This window comes from Delphinus delphis, chromosome 6 (genome assembly GCF_949987515.2).
Source record: "Delphinus delphis chromosome 6, mDelDel1.2, whole genome shotgun sequence".
NCBI lineage: Eukaryota > Metazoa > Chordata > Mammalia > Artiodactyla > Delphinidae > Delphinus > Delphinus delphis.
In genome coordinates, this window is record NC_082688.1 from 69,436,487 (window position 1) to 69,454,297 (window position 17,811).

At 40.5% G+C, this 17,811-nt stretch overlaps 1 protein-coding gene and 1 pseudogene across 1 annotated transcript in view; one reads left to right on the plus strand and one right to left on the minus strand.

Annotated features, from left to right (window-relative positions):
- Nucleotides 1–5,788: 5,788 nt before the first annotated feature.
- Nucleotides 5,789–6,092, minus strand: LOC132426673 (histone H4-like; annotated as a pseudogene).
- A 5,427-nt stretch (nucleotides 6,093–11,519) lies between these two features.
- Nucleotides 11,520–17,811, plus strand: part of FOCAD (focadhesin) — a 313,993-nt gene continuing 307,701 nt past the window's right edge. The window contains exon 1 of the mRNA XM_060014801.1: nucleotides 11,520–11,556. The gene's annotated coding sequence lies outside the window, so the exon portion shown is untranslated. The remainder of the gene's footprint in view (nucleotides 11,557–17,811) is intronic.

The window sequence follows — 17,811 nt, forward strand, 5'->3', positions numbered from 1 at the left end:
GCCAGTACCATACTCTTTTGATTACTATAGCTTTGCCATGTAGTTTGAAATCAGAAACTGATGCCTCTAGCTTTGTTCTTCTTTCTCTGGATTGCTTTGGCTATTTGGGATCTTTTGTGGTTTCATACAAATATTAGGATTTTTTTTATTTCTGTGAAAAAAGCAGTTGAAATTTTGATAGGGATTTCATTGAATAAAGATGACTTTGGGCAGTATGGACATTTTAACAATATTAATTCTTCTAATCCACGAGCATGGCATAATTTTCCATTTGTTTGTGTCTTTTTCATATTCTTTCGTCAGAGTTTTGTAGTTTTCAGTACAGATCTTTCACCTTTTTGGTTAAATTTATTCCTAAATACTTTATTGTTTTTGATATTATTGTGAATGGGATTATTTTCTTTATTTCTTTTTTGGATGTTTTGTTGTTAGTGTATAGATGCCCAACTGATTCTGTATGTTGATTTTGTATTGTGCAACTTTACTGAATTCATTGATCAGTTCTAACAATTTTTTTGGTGGTGTCATTAGGATTTACTACATATCAGATCATATCATCTGCAGAAAAAGATAATTTTGCTGCTTCTTTTTGGAGTTGAATGCCTTTTATTTCTTTTTCTTGCCTGATTGCTCTGGCTAGGACTTCCAGTACTATGTTGAATAAGAGTGAGAGTGAGAATCCCTGGCTTGTTCCTGATTATAGAGGAAAAGCTTTTAATTTTTTGCCATTGAGTATAATGTTAGCTGTGGGTTTCCCATACATGGCCTTTATTATGTTGAGGTATGTTTCTTGTATACCCGATTTGTTGAGCATTTTTTATCATGAAATGTTGTTGTATTTTGTCACTTTTTTCTGCATCTATTGAGATGATCATATGATTTTTGTCTTTCATTCTATTAATGTGGTGTATCACATTTATTGATTTATATATATTGAACTATCCTTGCATCTCAAGGATAAATCCTGATTGATCATGGTATAAAATCTTTTTATGTGCTGTTGAATTTGGTTTGCTAACATTTTGTTGAGAATTTTTGTATCTATATTCATTATGGATATTGGTCTGTAGTTTTCTTGTAGTGTCCTTACTTATCTGGTTTTGGTATCAGGGTAATGTTGGCCTCATAAAATGTGTTTATTAGTGTTCCCTCCTTTTATTTTATTTTTTTAGTGTTCCCTCTTTTTAAGTTTTTGGGAAGAGTTTGAGAAAAATTGTCATTAATTTTTCTTTAAATGTTTGGGAGAATTTACTAGTAAAACCACCTGGTCCTGGGCTTTTTTGTTTCTTGCGAGTTTTTTGATTACTGATTCAATCTCCTTACTCTTTGGTCTATTCAGATTTTCTATTTCTTCATGATTCAGTCTTGGTAGGTAGTGGGTTTCTAGGAATTTTTCCAGTTTGTTGGTGTATAATTGTTCATAGCAGTCTCTTATGATCTTTTGTATTTCTGTGGTATCAGTTGCAATATATCCTCTTTCATTTCTGATTTTATTTAAATTCTTTTCTTAATTTTTCTTTGTCTAGCTAAAGGTTTTTCAATTTTGTTTATCTTTAAAAAACAGTTCTTCATTTTATTAACTTTTTCTATTGTTTTTCTGGTCTCTCATTTATTTCCTTCTGCTAACATTGGGTTTAGTTTGTTCTTCTTTTTCTAGTTCCTTAAAAGTGTAAAGTTAGGTTCTTTGATATCTTTCTTTTTTCTTAACGTAGACATTTATTGCTATAAACAGCCCCCTTAGAAATGCTTTTGTAACATCCTGTTAGTTTTAGTATGTTTATTTCTAGGGATCAGGGCAGGCAGTGGTGGTGACCAGAGTCAGTGCTGATTACAGAGGGCCAGCTGCAGGTATCTATGTAGTGGTAAGGACCAGTTGCAGATACATATGTAGTGATGGGGGCCAGGGCAGGCAGCAAGGGCTGGGGCCAACTATGGACTCACTGACAGCTGTGGGACGCCAACTGTTGTTGTGTACTACCATGGCTGCTGGGTCTTGCCATGGGTGCATGGCAGTGAAGGCCAGTGATGGGGGCTGGGCCAGGGGCATGCAGATGTCTAGCTGGAGGGGCTTAGCTGCAGGTGAGAGCAGTAGTACAGGCCAGTGACAGAAGACAGGGTCTAATCTGGTCCCACAAGCACCTGCATGGGCTCTGGTCATTGATGTGCTCTCCTGTGGCTGCACAGTCTCCTCCTGGGTATATGTATTGCAGTGGAGCCCAGTGACAGGCATCAGGCCAGTGGCATGCAAGTGCACAGCTGGAAGGGCTAACCCTGAATGTACGTACAGTGGTGGGTTCAACTCAGAGGTCTAGACTGCATTCACAGAGCTGCAGAGGCCTGGGCTGAGTTAGTGCAATCCCCCGGCTCTGGTAGGATGAGAGGTGGGGAAGTGAGCAGGGAGGGACTCAGGCGGCTGTTGTCAGTGAAGATGAGTATCTGTGGGGTGAAAGCTGATGACATCTTCAGGGCTCCTCAGTGGCTGTTTGGGCCATTGGTTTCTTCTGTGGCCAAATCTGTCAGGTTTATCTGCAAAGCTGGTCACTTTGAACTGTAATTGCTCTAGCTGTATGGCTGCTACTGGTAGCCCTTGCTTTTCTTCCTTGTTTCTAGCCATCTCTATATGGCTCATCTTTTCAGGTCTGGGTTGGGTGAATCTAAAGTGGGATGTTTGTGCAGTGTCCCAAGAGGCTGGGGAAGCTAGTTACTCACCTTACTCTTCCTTTCCTGCTGAAGGAAACTCTTTCTAGTTGGGAAGTTTCCCCTTGGCATTGAGCCATGCTGGCTTGGGGGATGGGGTGAAGCAGGCAGAGTTAAGCTGTCTTCCCTCTTCTCTTGCAGTTGTTTTCAGGTTTTTGTTCCACTGTGTTGCTGAAGTTTTTTTGTTTTTTTTTTTCTTTTTTGGTCGTGCTGTGCAGTTTGTGGCATCTTAGTTCCCCCACGACGGATTGAACCCAGGCCCTCAGCAATGAAAGCACAGAGTCCTAACCACTGGACCGCCAGAGAGTTCCCTGTTGCTGAAGTTTCTTAAGGGGACCCCAGAGCTCTCCCAGAACTGTTTTTGTTTGTGGGTAACTGTCTAACTGTTGATCTTTGTGGGAGAAGGGACGCTGAGGTCTTCTATCGCACCATTTTTTTGACATCACTCACCTTTTATGTCATGCTTTTAAAGGCACAATGGATATGGATTATTTTGCTTTCAAAATAGTTGACAAAGTATGTGTTTATTGTACAGTCACTATACCTGTGTGAAAAGATTACATTATATATTGACATTCCCAGATTCATCACAATGTTCCAAACTCACAGGAAATCAATGATCAGAAAAATATGCACATTTAAAATGCAACATATCACAGCAGAATTTCTCCACAAAAATAAAAATGAAAACATTGCAACCATAGTAAATTTCTGAGTGACTCATGTTAGTCGAGCAAGGAAAGCCGTTTACTGATGGTGAGTTAATTAAGTCATGTTTGATTGCAGCAGCTAAAGACATATTTCTGGAGAAAATAAACTTGTTTAAGACCAGTAGCCTTTCACTGAGAACAGTTCCTTGAAGAGTTGGGGACACTGGGAGCAACATCAATAGTTAATTAAAAAACAAAGTATTAAACGATTTCCACAGGTTTTCCTTGTCTCTTGATGAGTTGACAGATGTTACTAATACCGTTCAGTACATTGTTTATTCAAGGAGTCAATGCTGAGTTTGACTGAAGAATTAGCCTTTATAAACTGTCAGCATGGAACAACTATAGATGAGAATATTTTCAAAGAAGCTGAGAAAGCTTTAATTCAGTACAATCTGAACTGGAATCTGCTAAGATGAGTTCCATCTGATGGTGATAAATATGTGTGGAGCAGAGAAGGCTTACCTGAACAAATTTATAAGGCTTGTGAAATGATAGGTATTTAAAGCCTGTGGTTAATCTTGTTATTCATCAGTGGGTCATTTGCAGAAAGTTTTTCAATTTCTTGTGCTTTTGAACCAGTAGCCTCCATGTTAAACTTCATTTACTCTGGTGGACTTAACAATCATCAGTTCTGTGAACTTTTGTCAAAAATAGAAGCTGAATATTTTGCCTTGCCCTGCTATACAGCAGTTTGATGGCTTAGCAGTGGTAGTTTTAACGCAATTTTTGAACTCAGGCCTGAGACTGAATTTTTTTGAAATGAGAACTTCCCTCGATCACTTTTATTGAACACTGACTGGTTTTGAAAATTCGCTTTTGCTGCAGACTTGGTCAATTTCTCAATATAAAATTACAAGGCAGACAGTGCCCATATGCAAATGTAATGCTGTGGGAAAGTCATTTTAAGAACAACTGATGCTGCTTGAATCACAAGTAATGTCAAGCTGTTTAATATACTTCCTGTGCTGTCAAAGTTTTAAAAAGAAGCAAGATCTTCATTCCCACAAAAATTTGCAGGAGATATAGTCTCTATGCTCAAACTACAGTTCCAAAAGCATTTTTGGATCTTAATGCATGTGGAAAGGAAATTTCCATATTTCAAAATCCATGTAACTTTGCAGCTCAGTATCTTCCACCTAACCTTCAATTGGAAGTGATTAATCTGCAATATAATGACATGGTAATTGGCAAATATCAAGAGAAGAACCTAATAGAATTCTGTAAATTACTTCCAAGTGATAAATATGCTCAATTAAAATCATACTCTCATAGATTGATATCAGTATTTGGCCATATCTTCTGTGTAAAAGGTGTTTTCAAAGATGAAATGCATAAAATCACTTTACAGATCAGCATTAACAGATGAATATGTGGAACTGATTTTGATGACAGGGAATTCAAACTTTGAATCCCAATTAAATGAACTATTATCTTCCAACAAAGAATTCCATTCTTCTCATTAGTAGACCTGAATTACAAATGATTGTGCTCAATTATCATTACACTTTGGATTTCATCAATAAAAGTTTTGTGGAAATTTGTTTTCTCTCTTTTTATTTAAGTTTCTATATAATATCCTCAATTTTGCCTCTTGGTTCACAAACCTAAAATATTTACTTTCTGGCTCATTACAGAAAAAATTTGCTGACCTCTGGTTTTGATCAATCCTGTTCTATCCCCTGGGGCTGGAAACACTGCTGGGTCAAATAAAAATCGGTATTGTTTTAACATGGGAATTCCATCAAAATAATGTATCTTGATATTAGCAAGGATCTGATGGTGTCATATGAGTAAGAAAAGTGATTGGTTACAGTTAATTCGGATACATGGCTACATCATCCCTATTGCTCCAGCTGACACTGAGCAAGCCACCACATATGAGGTGGCTGAGGCTATTCTAGAACAGCCAAGCTGCCAGCTGACTGCAGACACATAAGTAGACTCAGGAGGAACCAGCAAAAGCCAGCCTATATCAGAAGAATTGCCTAAGCAACCCATAGGATCCTGAAAATGAATAAATGTTTCTTTTTTTGTTTGTTTGTTTTTTTAGGTAGCCAGTCTTTTTATCAGCACCATTTGCTTGTGCTCATCTATTGTACCCCTTTTTAGAAGACCTATTTCTTTTGCTTTGTTAAAAAAAAACAAACCCCGATTTCTCAACACCTTAGTGTGACAAAATGTTCCAGGATTAAGTTATGTAATTGCAGTGCAAAATAATAATGCATCTACCTTTCAGCAGCCTTATGCAAACCACTATTTAATTTTACCTACTCAGATTTAACAATTCTGCAATGCACAACAACCCTTCATGTGACTTCATGGGATGCCCTGAAAAGGGCTCTTTTTTTCAATGTTGAGGTATGGCAGATCCTGTACTCTCAGCCACCAAAGCCCTAGAGTACATCCCTGGGGTTTGAGCTTGTAGACTACCATGGCTGTGACTGCTTTGGGCTTGGCGTACTCTGTGTAGGTGACTGTATCCTGGATCATGTTCATCAGAAAGACTTGGAGCACCCTGCCGGTCTCCCGTTGGAAGAGGCTAGAGATGGGCTTAATGCCTCCATGCTGGGCCAGACACTGGATGGCAGGCTTCCTGATCCCCAGGTTTTTGCACAGCAGTTTTCCATGGTGCTTGGCCCCTCCCTTCCCTGGGCCTTTTCCACCCTTACCATGACTAGACATGGTTGCTTTTGCAATATAAACATTTGTGATTTTAAGCCTCTAAGTTTGTTACACAGCAAAAGCTAACTGTTGTAGGTAATCAAGGTAAGATTGATTGAGAGATATCTTCTTTTTGCCCCTTCACTGTACCCCAGGAGATGGACCTATATGAACAGCATCATTAGTTCCCTTGTGTCAGAAGATCAGAAAGAGAGAGGAGAATGAGGGAGGTCAAAGTATTAACTCCTGGGCTCTCCTCTCCCTGTTGGGTCACTGTGGACTGGCTGTGTTCCTTGACCTAAGCTCCCAATTCCTGTCAGGTAGCCCCTATGTACACAGCCTTCTCCATGTTTGGTAACTACTCCTTATTCTTGCCCCTTTAGGCTCAGAGGTGATTTTGGGGGCCTCAATGTTCCTGAGTTTCCCTTGTGATCTCTTTATTCCATGCCCACACCTTTGTTTATAGTCCCTTATTAAATGCTTCTCCATTTTCCTAATTTGATTGTGCCATCTGTTTCCTGCTGGGACCCTGACTGAGAGAGTAGGCCTTATCCGGGAGGTAATATCTCAGCAAAGGCTTGAATGATTCAATGGAATGAGTCATGAGAATATGTGGGGGGAAGTGCCAAGATCCTGCAGCAGAGAGTAGGCAGGGTTATTGGAGTGGAGTTGGCTGGGGTGAGTGTAGAAGGCAAGGTCAAAGATTAACAGGCAGTGTGTGTGTGTGTTGGGGATGGAGGTGCATGGTACAGGGAGACTGATCATGTATAGTTTGTTGACCTTTGTAAGGGCTTTGGCTTCTCCTCTAAAAGAAATGGGGAGCCATTGGAGCCATCTACTCACATCTAATTAAGTCTAATAAGACTACTTTCTGTTATGTGTCGACAGTGGAGCCCTGTGACTCAGTTCTGAATTTCTCCTCCCAGTTTCGTTCCTGCTGATGAATGTGTGTGCGTGTTGAGCTAGCCCAGCATGCTTGGGCCTGAGTTCAAGGCTTTGTGCCTCTCCTGATGCTGTGGGGGACATGACCTTCTCTTACAGTACAGGATTCACACTACAGTGTCTTTTTTTGTTAGCATATTCTTTTCAGTTCAGTTAATGATTTGGGAGTGGACACATTTTTCTTACTCTCTTTCTTTTTTTGTTGTTGTTAAAGTCAATAGGCCCTTCTCTACTGACTTCAAAAAGTGTACTTATCTAAAGGGTCTGGTACAATAGAGAACTAACTGCTTAACAACTTCAGGGGTAATAATACAAGGAGTTTAACAGAGAAATGCTGTCTGCTTGCTTATCTCTGCAAGAAGGTGGTTTGTCCTGAATATTTAAAAGGCAAAGAGTTCATTTGCATGTATTGCATGTAGGATCTAAGCCTATCCAGAAAATAATATATAGATTTGAAGTCTGTTTTGATCCTTCAATTGAAATTTCCATCTGAGCTGGGGCTTCTGGTATTAGGTCTAGACCACCCTCTGCAGGTTACATGAATGAAGTTGATTCTTCTCCCATGGCCCCCATCCGGGTCCAGTCTCTCCCTGCTGTTTCTCAAAAATTCTCCCCAGGCTGACTCTCAGGGAATATAGACTCCACATATCTATATCAGATATGGGTGTGCCTTACTCAGTCCAGCTGATTTTTCCTAGTCTTACCCCAATCAAAATGTCACTCCAGGGCTTCCCTGGTGGCGCAGTGGTTGAGAGTCTGCCTGCCGATGCAGGGGACACGGGTTCGTGCCCCGGTCCAGGAGGATCCCACATGCCGCGGAGCGGCTAGGCCCGTGAGCCATGACCGCTGAGCCTGCGCGTCCGGAGCCTGTGCTCCACAACGGGAGACGCCACAACAGTGAAAGGCCCGAGTACCAACAACAACGACAACAACAACAACAAAAATGTCAGTCCATACAGTAGCTGTATTCCCTCAGGCCCCATTCTTTGCTTTCAGCTCAGAAGGAAACCAAGCTACTTAGCTAATCTGATTAATTAAGCAGGCAGGAGACTTCTCTTCCTGGCTAACAACACAGCTGGCCTATCAGAACCAGTTCTAATCTTTGTTGTCTAACCTTGATCCTGATTTCTTTTTAAATTTGTTATTATTATTTTCAAACATTTCTAGCCCTGCTCATGAAATGGGCTGTTCCAATGGGTATGCAGTAGAAAGAGAACTGGACTTTGTCCCTCTGCAATCTTAATTTCCCTCGCCAGCAATGGACAGTTAAACTAAATCAGAAAAACATCAAAAAATTTTGAGAATCAACACAGGACTTTAAGGTCGTTAAAGTAAACAAAACTCCCAACAACTTAACCTACTAATTATTAGGAGAGAACATTTTTTTTTTTACATTTAAAATTTTTTTTAGCATTTAGCTCTCTTTATTTACTTTTTCTTTTTTTTTAAATTAATTTTTATTGGAGTATGGTTGCTTTACAATGTTGTGTTAGACTCCACTGCACAACAAAATGAATCAATCAGCCATACACATACAGATATCCCCTCCCTTTTGGACTTCCCTTCCATTTAGGTCACCACAGTGCATTAGGTAGAGTTCCCTGTGCTATACAGTATATTCCCAAAGAGAGAACATTTTTAACAGAAAAAATCAAAGCATAACCTCACAAAGAACAGTCCTTTACACTGAATAAATTTATTTTTATGAAAACTTAATACATTGTCTTTATTTTTCATTTCAGCACTTAGTTAAAACTTTGTCATAGACTGGCAGCTTCTGACATCCTTTCTGGTTCTAAAAGTCTATACCTCTAGTCTTGTACAAATAAATCTCCAGGATGAGCTGGCTGCCTGAGGCTCTGGGTTGTGTATTTCATCTTGCTATCTCTCATATCTAGCACAGTGCCAGGTATAGCAATAGATTAAATAAATTAAAAGGTAGAAAAATCCTTGCTGAACTACAGTCATGTATAGAAGGAGTATATCCCAGAAGTAGGGTGAGTATATCCCAGAAGAGAGTGAGCCCTTGTGCTTCTAGCCTAGCCCAAGATCTGCAGCAAGTTGTTGTCAGTTTTAGGTTGTTGGTTTAACAGCCTAAATCCCTCAATCCTGCCCAAAATCAGAATCTAGGGGAAGTGTCAAAAGTGAAAAATCACAGACTCACCATCTTTCTTTAAATGGGCGTTTCCCCAAACACTCCTAAAACCAGACTTTCTATAACAGATGCAGTACATTTATTTATTGAGAGCCAGAGTGCCTCTTGATCAAGATGCTTTACTCCTTGTGCCTAATTTTCATTATTTATAAAATGTGTGTAATAACTGTGCCTGCTTCATAAAGTTGGATTAAATGAGTTGACATACATTGAAAGGTGCTGTTCACATAGTTAAATGTTCATTTGTAACTTTGACTAATGTATCTCAAAAAATAAGGAAATAGAAAAAGAATATTTAGGGGCTTCCCTGGTGGCGCAGTGGTTGAGAATCTGCCTGCTAATGCAGGGGACACGGGTTCGAGCCCTGGTCTGGGAGGATCCCACATGCCGCGGAGCAACTGGGCCCGTGAGCCACAACTACTGAGCCTGCACGTCTGGAGTCTGTGCTCCGCAACGAGAGGCCACGATAGTGAGAGGCCAGCGCACCGCGATGAAGAGTGGCCCCCGCTTGCCACAACTAGAGAAAGCCCTCGCACAGAAATGAAGACCCAACACAACAAAAATAAATAAATTAATAAACTCCTACCCCCCAACATCTTCTTAAAAGAAAAAGAATTTTTAAAAAGAATTAAAATAGTCCTAAAAGAAGTGCTGTTGTATTTGGAATTATTAAGGCTGCACAGGGGGGACTTCTCTGATGGTGAAGTGGTTAAGAATCTGCCTGCCAATGCAAGGGACACGGTTTCTATCCCTGGTCTGGGAAGATCCCACATGCCGCGGAGCAACTAAGCCCGTGCGCCACAACTACGGAGCCTGCGCTCTAGAGCCCACGAGCCACAACTACTAAAGCCCGCGCTCTAGGGGCTTCATGTCGCAACTACTGAGCCCACGTGCTGCAAGTACTGACACCCACACGCCTAGAGCCCGTGCTCCGCAACAAGAGAAGCCACTGCAATGAGAAGCCCACGCACCGCAATGAAGAGCAGCCCCCGCTCGCTGCAACTAGAGAAAGTCCACGTGCAGCCAAGACCTGACGCAGCCAAAAAAAAAAAGACTGAAGGGGAATATCATCAAAGTCCATAAAATCAAGAAGGCAGTTATAAACCTTATAACACTCCTTTCTCTCAAAGGGTAACAGATTGAATATATAAGTAGGTTCAAAATTAATTTAGATAAATTCTTACATAATAAATGCATAATAGATTATTGAGAGAACTGAAGATGGTCTGTGGTATATTATTACTTTTCTGAAGTGGAGTATAGGAAACCAAATCTTTCTTACAAATGAGAAGTAGAACTTGTCAGCACATTAAAAACACTTTGGAAACTTAGAAAAAGACCAATGCCAAGGCCCCACAGCAGAGCTATTAAAACAGAATCTCTAGAAATGGGGCTCAGCTACTGGTATTTTAAAAAAACCTCCTCAAATGCTTGTAAAGGTGCACTAGGGTTTAGAAACTGCTGGTAAGTCAGGTTCTCTAGAGCAACTTGTCTTAACTATTTCATCTTGTATATAATTTTCACTTTTGCCATCCACAATCAGAATTCCATTTTGTCATAACCTCATCTTTTTTTCCTGCTGCCTCTTTTAGCTTCTGTTCCATGGTGCCAGGTGTCTTAGAGCCTTCTTATGAAAATGCGTGTTCATGCATGGGTGGACACTCAATAAGTATTAGACAAAAATAATAACAACAATAAAAGTAACAATTATGGGCGCCACTTCTCCCCAGATTAAATCAACAGAAATGCCTGGGCCAGGACGACCTGCAGGACTACCCAACAGGTGGATAATGTCACTGTAGCATCAAGAACTGCAATGTTCTGTGCTGGCCAACTGAAGTAAAGATACCAAGCAGCAGCTACAAGGAGAAGAACGAAACCGCAAGTCTGCCGTCTGTATTAAAATTTCTGAATCCTAATGTTATCGGTATTACTTTTTTCCCGGGAAACAAAATCTCCAAATACCAAGAAGCTGCTTTGCACCGCCAAAAGCTGCATAGGGGCAGGCTGCCAACAGGACCATCCGGACACGCTGCAGTGGCATCTCCAGGCGGGTTCCTTTAAACTGCCTTCCCTTGGGCCAACTCCCCACTGCGGCGCAGCCCCACAGCCAGCACTTGCACGCGCCGCCCTACCTGCCCCCAGGCGGCTGCGGAGCTGCGCTTCTCCGCCCACGCTGCCTTCCAGCCGCAGTGCGCGGCCTTGGCCTTGAACACGCGTGCGCGCGAGCGAGGGTGGGCGGGCCGAAGTTGGAGGAGGCGGGGGCAGGCCCTTGCCGTCTGCAGTCCATTGGCTGTCTCCCCGTAGTCCCCGCCCCCAGGCGTTCGAGACGGCGGGGCGGGCCACGTCAGGCAGCCGGCGTGGGGTTGAGCTTGTGGCAGAAAGAAGGTAAGCTATGCGGGTGGCAGGCGGCAGGCTGCGGGCAGCTGCCTCCAGCACAGAGGCCGCCGGGTCGCACCCGCCGGTGGCCTGACTCAGCTTGCTGGGAGGGAGGCTGAGGCCCTGTGGGCCTGGAGCTCTGATGGGAGATGGGCAGTGGAGCATGTGGTGAGAGGGCCGCGTCGCGGTGTGGGCGGCCAGGAAGGGGACAGGTCTTGCCGTTTGCCCTCGTCCTGTCCTGTCTGAACTCCTGAAGAACTAGGCCTTCTACGTTAGAGAGCTCTCGGATGCCTGGGTGGGGCCGGCTCTGGTGCCTACGGTGGGGCTCAGCGGGATCCAGGAAACAGGTCGGAAACAGGTCGGCGCGATCTTTGCATACCTTCCTGCAGCAGGTTGCAGTCGTCCCACTCTCCCCCGACCGATTCCCTACTCGAAGGCAGCACAGGGGATTCCAGCCCTGTTCTGCTCGTCCTGGGGTGACTGTCTCCTCCTGATTTCCAGTGACTCACTTAGATCCTGTCCACTTTAATGCAAAGGCTTATGGGTGAACAGGGCCTGTTTTCAGACCTCCTGGTTCTCTGGCTCTGTACTCATTTGCAGGAATTCCCTGAAGAAACAGTATATATCTGTATCCCTCTCTATATATCACATACGTATATGAATGTATGTTTTGAAATGTCTGCAACAGCTATACAAAGATTTGCAGAGACTTGCCGCTGTGTTGCCCCTACTCTCCATGAATTTTAATTTCAGCCATGGCATCCTGATCCCTCAGTTTAGTTTCTGAATTTGGAGCTTCTAAAATCAGTGAAATCATGCTATCAAGTATCATGCAATCAATCATTCATCTGTTCAACACTTTTTTGATGTGTTCCTTCATGGTCAAGGTCTTATGCCATAAACTAAAATGGGCATTCCCTGTCTTTTTCTTCCAGTTTATCTGCCAGTTTTATTGTCTCGATTTGATGATTCAATTTCAGGTTCTAGATTTAGACACAGAAGCTTATGATCCTGTATCATAAGCTACAGCTCTTCTGGGACCTCATTCAGTTTTCCTTATTTTCACCTCTGCTAAGCCTCAGACCATGATGGCCTTGAGGCATAATCCTGCTAAGTATCGCTAAAGACCCTAGGTCTCAGGCACCTATCCATAAAGTGAGGTGATGGGGTTAGAAATATTTAGTAATATTGAGATATTCAAGGACAGGATGGGCAGATTGCATGTTTACTGAACTGTGTTAACAGTTGAGAAGTGACCATTTAAAAAACCCTGGATATATTTTAAGATAATATGTTTTACTCTTCCTGAATCTGTCCATATTGACGTTTTGACTAGCAAGCAAGTGCATGTTTACAATTTTGATTCACATCCAATTCCTGCACTCAAAGCACTATGACTCATCTAAATTTTGAAATGTAATAATCAGGAGCTTTTTAATGTTACATTTAAAGATATGATATAAAAACATTGGATAAGAATGCAATTTTTGAAGCATTTTTACTTGCTTTAGTAGATTAGTGGTAACTAAAACCTCTGCCTTGGTTATTTGCTTACTTGGTTAATATTAGGTAGTTGTCATCACCTGGCTAATGTCTTTCAGTATCATGTCTTTGTTAACATTTATTTTATCAACCTAAAATTTACTGGGTTTTAATTGATTGGTGTCTCCAGTTGAGAATTGATAACCAAAAGGTAAATAAATCATTAGTTTGAGAATAAAAATGCCCATAGAGATGTAACAATAGTTTTTCACTTGTTGATTGATTGATGGTACTTATTAAGCAATTCGTTTAGCCTTCCTGCAGGTGTTAAATTTCTAGAATAGTTTTTCTGAGACATAATATTCATAGCCTTGTGATACTTTTTGACTATTGTTCACAAACCATTAGGTGAATTAAATTAAACCCCTTTATCACTATTAGGGGTTTGGAAAATTTAAGAAAGTTGAACTTTAAAAAATTTTGCTTTTGTTAGATCTTTCTTGTTCTAGAAATGGAGCAGATTAAGATGGGAAGATGAGGAGAAATGCTAGAGCTGAGGGCAAAAATCTAAGTGGAGTCTTCTGGTTTAAAATTTGGGGAGACTCATAGGATTCAGGTGTATATGAAAATATCTGTGTGAAGGAAAAAAATTAAAATTTCGGGAGAAAAGCACAATGAAAAGTGAAATTATAACTATATTTGGAAGAAATGTAAGGAAATAGTAGTTTCAGGGTTATTTATGGGTCTATAGCAAAACCTGATCTTAATATTTCTTGATTGATGACAATGAGCTCAGTTTATCTCAAAAAAGAAACCTGGGTGATAATTTAAACTTTGATCAGGTGGGCAATAGATGTTTCTTTAGGAGATGTGAAATCTATAAGTATTATATATTTTTAAAACTACTACAGATCTAGAGATGAGCAATATAATACAATATGATATAGTTATATAAGTATAATATAAATCTTTGATTCACAATTAGTGATAAATTGTTTGGAGGTTGTGTGTACTATTTCCACACGATAGGAAACAAATTTGCTAAGCTAATAGGACAAGGGATGTTTGTCATTTTTCTCCCATTTCAATTATTTGAAACAGATTTTTCAAGCAATGTGGAAGATCCCATCTCTTTTCAAACAATAGATTGAACATTGTTGTTTTTATAAATTGGGTCCACCAAGTACTTCTGGCCTCATAATTTTTTAACCTGTTCCAAGCCACATTAGTAATATAATTGTAATATATAATTTTATAATATATAAAAAGTAATATATATATAAAGTAATAATATATAAAAAGTAATATAATTGCATTTATGATTTAAAAATTTTGTTAATTTATATTGGCTTTCATTCAGTTAGCCTGAGTTACTTTAGTTTTATGTATTTTGAAGACATTTCAAAAGCTATGACATTAAATACTGTAAAATTTTCCATTGTTCGTTTCTTTAGGCTCAAGGAAGTTGAGAATTCAAACTGCATAGATAAGTTTGTTATTATTTATTTAAAGATTCATGATTTCACTTGGGACCAATGACACATTCCATTCAAGCTTCTAACCTGAAGATTTCAGTTCTTTCCGTTGTTTTAGAATATATCCTCTAATCTCTTTTTGGTCAGATACAGTGACTGCTCATTTGGCTGATAAGCGTGTTGAACAAATGTTATAATTGTGAATGTTGAACTGTAGTTTTGTTATGAGGTTTTCTGGCTGCCAGGGTGTATCTTTCCCTCCTCTTTTGACAACCTTTTTCTTTGGCCTTGCTGCTCTCAGAATTTACTTTGAATTTTACTCTGTTTAACAGTCATTGAACTGGTTGATTTATGCGATCAGACCTTCAGGTTTTAGCATATGCTGTTAGGACAAAACATGGAGGGAGTGGAGGAAACTTTTTATTAAAGTTGTTTTGAATTGCTGAAACATGTAAATAAATGGAATTTTTACAGGTTCATACGTGTTAAAGATATTGTATTCATTATTTATTTTTTCACTCAGTAAAGACAGAGCATCTGCTCTGGTCCCAAGTCCCTAACTTTTCTTCAGGAGTTTATAGTATTGCTTGGAAGCCACAGACAAGGCCAAAATACAATGAGATAAATATTATAGTTAGATGTATGCATCGAGTATAGTGGGGAATAGAGGAAAACTGTGTGAGTGTGAGATTTTAAGACATTCAGAAGAGGCTTTCTGGAGGCATTTTCATCTGAACTGAATTTTGAGAGCAAGTAGCGATTGTTTGGTGAGGATGGTGGATAAGGCATTGTAGGCACAAGAAAGAACTAAGGCCAAATGAACAGGTTACAGACAAAACACAGACTTTAATTTGTTAAGGAGAGAATAGAGAGATGAGGTTTAATAAGTAAACAAACACCAAATAATAAAAGGCCCTCTTCCCCACCATGTTAAAGGTTTTGAACATTATCCTTCAGGCTGTGGTGGTCCATGGGGAAGAGATTTTAAGTGGAGGAAAGTTAAGATCAGTTTTATGTGGCAATGTGCAGAATGAATTGTAGTGGAGCAAGGCCCAATTGTGAGGGCAAGATATGATAGAACTCCAAATTATGCAGTGGGGCTCGAGGATAGGATGGATGCAAGGTATATTAAGATGGTGAAGTTGGTGCCCACTTGGATATGTGGGATGAGGAGAAGGTAGAGTCAAGGATGCCTCCTAGGTTTATGACTTCCTAAGATAGGAATCACATGAGGATTATCACATGTATGGGAGAATAAGATCGGTCTTGAACGTGCCTTTAGGTCACACAATTGGTGCTATTCAGTGGGCAGTTGGCCACATTCGTCTGGGGATGAGGAAAGGGATTCTAGGTAATGTAGAGATTAAAATGTTATTGACATATAAGTGGTAGTGAAAACAGTGTTGAGAGTGGATGTGATACCTAAGACGGAGTTTGAGGAATAAGAAAGAATAAAACAGAAGAGGAACTCTGGGAAGCACCACCATATAAGGAAGATGATCCAATGAAAAAGACTGAGAAAGACAGTGGAGCTCTAGAAGACAAGGAGGGAGAGAATTTGAGAAGGCGAGAATGGTCAGCTGTCAAATACCATCAGGAATGGAAGAAAGAGCTGACTAGAGATTTTGGGAAAGTTTACCAGTTAGGCAAGGAGCATTCATTTGTAGTGACACTAGTTCATATAATTGTGTGACTTTCTATAGCAAAATTCAGTAGAACTAGAGATTATGAATAGTTGGAATGATCCAGTATTTGGATTTTATAATGTACCTATGGTAGGAATGCAAGGGAATTCAAGGTCTTGACAAGATGGTTGTTGAAGTGATGGCATGTGAGGTTTAGACTGGATAGAGGTGATGACCAGGCCAGGAGCAGGCTGAAAGATTGAGAGAAAATAATTGGTTCAAGGGATTAGAAGTCAGAATGAAGTAAATATACACGTGTAGGTAGGTATAAGGGAGATAGCTGATAGGATAGAAGTACTCTGTAGTCTGAGTAGAATATTGGAGTTTTAGATTTTTAGAGTGCTGATGGAGTGTAGGGTTTGGCCATGGATGTAGATGGATGAAATGGAGGTTACATGAAGGTGTTCAAGAACAATGAGACTGGTGTGTTGGATGAATCACTCACCTAGACGTTGACCCCAGATGATTGTATACCCAGGGTGGAGAGAGATACTATGAGATAGACCATGGTTTCTTAGGTTTTAGACTGCCAGTGGTAGGGATCAGTATACATGAGAGATGAAGATACCTGGATATGCACCCTCAGAGGTGTGGGGTAGATGGTATGGAAATATTCTTCTGAGCCTTGGAGCTTGGAAGGATGATTAGCCTTCACTGAAGTGGCCAGCAAAGAAGAAAAGTCTAGTTTTTGTAGGCCTGAGAGGTAGGGGAAGCATCTAATGAAGAGGCTGAGCATCTAATAACAAAACTCATTGACCGTGGTATCCGAGTCCAAAAGGTTGGGACTGTTTAGTGTTTAGTGAGAAGGAAGGCAGGTTAGAAAAAAGTTAGATTTGGGTGTGAGAGTGACAGTTTTTCTGAAGCGCATGGCTGGCGTTGAAGTTAAAAATAGTAGTTTGGATTTCAAGTTTTGGTGAAGCCTCCTGTTATCAACTTTATCCATCAAATAATTACAGTTTCAGTAGTAGTATAGCAGGTATAGGACTAGTTCCAAATTTAAAAATAACATATATCTCCAATGAATATTTATGTTACGAGAAAGGAGAGGGTTTTTGCTTTTTGCACCTCTTTTTGACCTTTGGACTTCCAAAATATTTTGGCAAATACAGTTGACCCTTGAACAACATGGGTTTGAACTGAGAGGATCCACTTATACTTGGATTTTTTTCAATAAATATGTGCTACAGTACTACACGATCCATGGTTGGTTGGATCCATGCATGTGGAACCGTGGGTAGGGAGGGCCGACCGTAAAGCCATGTGTGAGTTTTCCACTCCAGGGAGGGTCAGCGCCCCTCAGCGCCACATTGTTCAAGAGTCAGCTGTACTTCTCATCACATGTGACAACTCCCATCTATTAGGATGCCTGGAAGGTTATGTTGAGCATTTTTAGGTTGGTTCTGGTCTCGGAGGTGTGAAAAATGCTTTGATAACTGATGACAGTTGCCATGGATGTGGGAGGTGGGTGTATCTGATTTCCCTCTGATTTCTCTCCATTATTTTAGGACTGAGATTCTTGTGGAATAGTCTCTGTGTTTCTAACTCTCTCTTCCTCGCTCATGCACGAAGATTCCTTTCACCTACTCCAGGATTTGGCTCCAGTGTCTCTCCTGCAAGATCAC